General features: G+C 46.1%; 1 pseudogene; it reads left to right on the top strand.

The window, feature by feature from the left end:
- The first annotated feature begins 210 nt into the window (after positions 1 to 210).
- LOC101583009 lies at positions 211 to 3,708 on the top strand (annotated as a pseudogene).
- Positions 3,709 to 5,061: the final 1,353 nt, after the last annotated feature.

Raw genomic sequence — 5,061 nt, 5'->3', positions numbered from 1 at the left:
AGGCCCAGAGGGCACTCGCTTTGCCAAGAGCCCTTGCGTGCTTCTCGCGAAAGACAAAGCAGCTGGCTGGTCCATCTAGTCTTCCTCCCCTGGATATGCACTGTGGGGGGAGGTGGCTTTAGTGAGCACAATGAAGCAATTAGAAAAACCCTTGGAGAGAATGTTCTTTTGTCTGCTTTTTCCAAGAAGGAATGAATGTGGAAGCTGGCGATGGCAGTCCTGGGCAGTGCTTGTAGGGCTTCCAGGAGTGCCTGCCTGCGCCTCTTCCCCCCTCCTAGCTCCCCACTAACCAACACTATTGTTTTGGCTCTTATTGCCAGAAGAAACAAGGTGGATGTGTAAGCCAGAAGGTGCACGTGGGGGGGTATTCCCATACAAGCAGGGTCCTCCTACCCGGATCCCTTCCTGTTCCCCTCCTTCTACAGCCTACAGAGGCATGCTAAGCTTCTGTAGCATGCTTTATTTTTGTTTATTGTGTTTGCTTTATTTATTTATTTTTTATTTTTTGCAGAACCAAGGATTAAACTCAGGCCCTTGTGCTTGCCAGGCAAGCGCTTATTCTACAGAGCCATCTTCCCAGCTCCTCTTTTTTTTTTTTTAATGATTTTGGTACAGGGCCTCACAAGCTCTGACTTATAGTTATCTGTTTTGTTTATTGCATTTCTGAGACAAGGTCTTGCCATGTAGTTAAGGCTGGCCTTAGCTCATAGCAATCCTCCTACCTCAGCCTCACCAATGTGCTACTAATACATTGTTTATTTTTTTGTTGTGGTGGTGGTGCTTGGGTTGCAACCTAAGGCTCTGTACATTTCTTTTAAAAATGTATTTAGTACAGGGTCTCACTACATATATTGCACTCATAGTGACTGTCCTGTTTTCAACCTCTCAAGTGCTGGGATTACAAGCATGTACCACCACGCCAAGTCTCAATTACTGTCTCAGCTTGCCCCAGGGGGGGCCAGCACAGTTTATGGTGCCAGGGATTGAACCCCTGTCTGTCCCTGTGCTCTGCCTAAACAGGCATTTTAATCCACTGAGTTATCTGGCCGGCCCTAGGCTCTGGGCATTCTAGGTAAGTGTTCGACCCCTGAATTACACCCCTGCTCTTTGTTGGACGTTTTATTTCTTTTTCTTTTCTTTTTTTAACATTTATTTATTGTGTGTGTGTGTGTGTGTGTGGCCAGCTCAGCCCACCAGGGGGCGAGGCTGGCTGGCAAGTGGTGCTGGGGGATTGAACCGTGGTCCCTATGCTTTGCCAAGCTTGTTCCAAGTAGGTGCTTTAGACCACTGAGCCATCTCTCCAGCCCCCTGTTGGACGTTTTAATGACTATCTCCTGAGTCCTAACTTCTGCTGACATGAGGAGGCTAAGAAGAGACTGACTAAGGAACTCATGTCAAATGTGCTGAGTCGATATAGTGATGATTTTGAGCTGAAGTCACTCAAGGAACTGTAACTTTGCAGAAGACCCCCCCACCCCCGGTCCTTTTGACACAGGGTCTGACTATGCAGTTCTGGCTGATCTTGAGCTCACTTTGCAGCCCAGCCTGGTCGCAGACTCACAACGATCCTCCTGCCTCGGCCTTCCCAGTGCTGCGATTATAGGTGTGTGTCAGCACACCAGGCTTTGACTTCACTTTCTTGTGAGGATTTCCATGTATACGTAAAGCTAATAAAACCTGTATGCTTTTCCCTTATAATTCAACCCTTGTCTTAATCAGGTGCCTGGAGCGGGAAAAAGAGACCACTTATGAACAAGGGCTGCAGGGTGGGTGGATCTGATATTGTGCTGGTTTCTAAAATCTAATACTTAGGGGTTTGTCCGATGTCTGAGGCCAGCCAGGGCTACCCAGTTAGCTTAAGGCCAGCCTGAGCTACATAGTATGACCTTGTCTCAAAAAACAAAACGAAATAAATAAGTAAATAAAATCAAATGTATTGCTTATGTGCCATGTCAGACAATAGGAATGATGTCCAATTTTATATATGAATAACTTGGGAGGAGAAGGGGAGAAATCACTTAATTTATAACAAAAATTTAGGTATAGTCTTTTTACTCCTTTTTTTGTTTTGTCTTTTGGCAGAACTGGGGATTGAACTCAGGCCCTTGCGCTTGCCAGGGAAGCACTTATTCCACTGAGCCATTCTCCCCGGCCCCATAGTCTTCTCTTTTATGCAACATCTCCCTGGGTGGGGTGGGACGAGGGTTCTGTTACAGGGAAACAGTTTGTTCATCCAAAAGCATTAAGTTGTTTGGCTCCATCAGGATCCAATAAGCCAGTATTTTCTTTTTTAAAATTTTACTTATTTATGTGTGTGTGTGTGTGTGTGTGTGTCCAGCTCAGCCCACCAGGGGGCGGGGCTGGCTGGCATGTGGTGCTGGGATTGAACCGCGGTCCCTGTGCTTTGTTAAGCTTGCTCTAAGTAGGTGCTTTAGACCACTGACCCATCTCACCAGCCCCACCTATCTTTTCTAAATACTCAAAATTAAATGTGTGTCCAGCTTCACCTCCCCTCTGGGAATGGCTTTCATTGTTCTTTCTTGTATAATGTAGTAAACAGTAATTTCTATATTCTACTGTGATACAAATTTAAACACATTAGGGCCAGCCAGATAGCTCAGCGGACTAATGTGCGGGCTTAGGCAAAGTACAGGGAGCGGGGCTCGATCCCTAGCTCCACGTGCCGTGCTGGCCCCGCACCCAGGGCACACTGAGATGACCACCGTGTCCAGGCCTGGTGGTGCACACCTGTAATCCCAGCGCTGGGGATGAAAACAGGAGGATTACTACGAGTTCAGTCTAAGATGTGTACTAAGTCCCTGTACTAAATACATAAATAAATAATAAAACAAAGGAAACAAGAATTCATTTAAATCCCAAAGATGATTCATTTGGGAGCCCTTGTCTTGTGGTTTTTGTTTTAACTAAGGATGCTGACTGGATGTGAAAGGGCTCGCTGGCCTGGTGACTCATGCCTGTGTATAATCCCAGCAATCAGGAGGCTGAGGCAACAGGCTCACTGCAAGTTTGAGGCCAACCTGAAGAACACAGAGGGACTAGGTGTCACGAAACGAAGGGAGGTGCTGGGTGTGGCGTTGCCTGGCTGTGGTCTCAGCACTTGCGAGGCTGAGGCAAAAAGACTGTCTTGTTTTTCTTTTCTACCATATATTGAACTTGGGACCATACATTTCCCAGACAGCTGTTTATGCCGCTGAGCTATATCCCCAGCCTCTGAGAGGACTGTCTTCAGATCAAGGCTAGCACGGGCTATGATGTGAATTCAAGGCCAGCCTGAAGTGCATAGTGAAACTCTGCCTAAAAAAAAAGTAAAAAATAAAAACAAAACAAAACAAAAAACCCCACAAAACCCAGGACAGAAAAGAGAAAAAAGTGAAGTCTCTGCACTAAAACTGAGCTCTGCTGTGTTTTAGCACTGTATGAGATAGAAAATGCAATTTCAGAAATGTGGAGGGATATTTGAAGAGCGCCTGCGTACCGCGTTTCCTTCCCTCTGCCCCTTGTACCTCTGGAAGCAACACGGGTCACCCGCAGCTGTGCTGGAGCCACCCGAGGAAATTCGGCCGGGGCTCCCGCTCTTGCCGCGTCTGCTTGAACTGGCGCGGTCTGATCCGGAAATACGGGCTGAACGTGTGCCGCCAGTGTTTCCGTCAGTACACGAAGGATATCGGCTTCATCAAGTTGGACTAAGTGATCTTCCTTCCATGGATTATCTAGGCCATCCACGCGCTCAATGAAAGAGACCATGTGAACTCTTTGTACATAAAATAAAAACATTCAAACGATTAAAAAAAAAATGTGGGATTATCCTGTGGTGATCTTAATTTTTGCAGTAGAGAAAGGAGGTTGAGAAATAACCCTGCTGGTGGGCTACTAGGTAGTTTTCAGAATTAAAAACCACCATTTTGCCAGGGTTGTCATGAGTTTGATCCCCACTACCAAGAAAAAAAAAAAAGTACTATTTAAATTTTTTTCTTACAAGTAATATTTTCAAAACAAATTACGTGGGGGAGGGGCAGTGAGACAGCTCAGCGGACTAAAGCACCTGCTTACGCAAGCTTAGGCAAGCACAGGTACTGAGGTTTAATCCCTGGCACCACGTGCTACATTAGCCCCACCCCCAAGGTGGGCCGAGCCAGCCACAGAGTCCAGGCATAGTGGCACATGCCTGTAATCCCAGCGCTAGGGAGGCTGAAAACAAGAGGATCACTATGAGTCTGAGCTGCACAGTGAGACCTCATAAAGAACAAATACAATAAAAATGGGGGCCGGGGAGATGGCTCAGTAAAATAACTGCTTGCCTGGCAAGTGCAAAGACCTGAGTTCAATCCCCAGTTCTGCCAAAACAACAATTAAAAAATACAAATACATTAAATTTTTTTTAAAAAGAAGTTACACAGTAGTTGGAATGTTGGATAATGCTAGCTAACATTCAGAGAGCAAAAGACGATTTGAATCCTGAACTATTTTACATAGTAATTATTTTGAATATTCATAATTTATGGATTTAAATATTCATAAATAAAGCAATTTTGAGAAAGGAGAAGCAAAGGGCTGATTGTAATGGAGCACAGAGTGGGAAAGTACACTGCCATCACAGAAACAGAAAAATAGACAAATGGAATAGAACAGAAAGGCCACAGAGTTCTGAGAGCAACAGAGAAGGCGCTGAGGTACCAGGACCCACAGGTCTGGAGATCGAAGGACAGGAAGGAGAGTGGGATGGTTCTCCTTTCTGTCACTCCTGCGCTTCTCACTTCGGTGACCTGTCTAGAGGTCTGGGTTTCAGAGCAATGCTCTGGAACGTTTCCACAGGGAGCACAAGGGTCCCACAGAGCTAGAAGTCAAGACCACACGGCTCCTCTGGATCAAGGCAAAGCGACTGTCACAGGAACGGAGCCTGACTATGAAGGCAGTCCCGGGTTGCTGTTACGCAGTGAGGTAAGCGGAACCATGACTCGAAGGCAAAAGTTGTCTAGGGTTCCTCTTTGTACCCCCATACCCAGTGACTAAAGGCAACTGAAAACTGTCACCCAGGTACAG

Source organism: Octodon degus, unplaced genomic scaffold (assembly GCF_000260255.1).
Source record: "Octodon degus isolate 3935 unplaced genomic scaffold, OctDeg1.0 scaffold00072, whole genome shotgun sequence".
Taxonomy (NCBI): domain Eukaryota; kingdom Metazoa; phylum Chordata; class Mammalia; order Rodentia; family Octodontidae; genus Octodon; species Octodon degus.
This window is presented reverse-complemented; position numbering and strand designations above follow the sequence as displayed.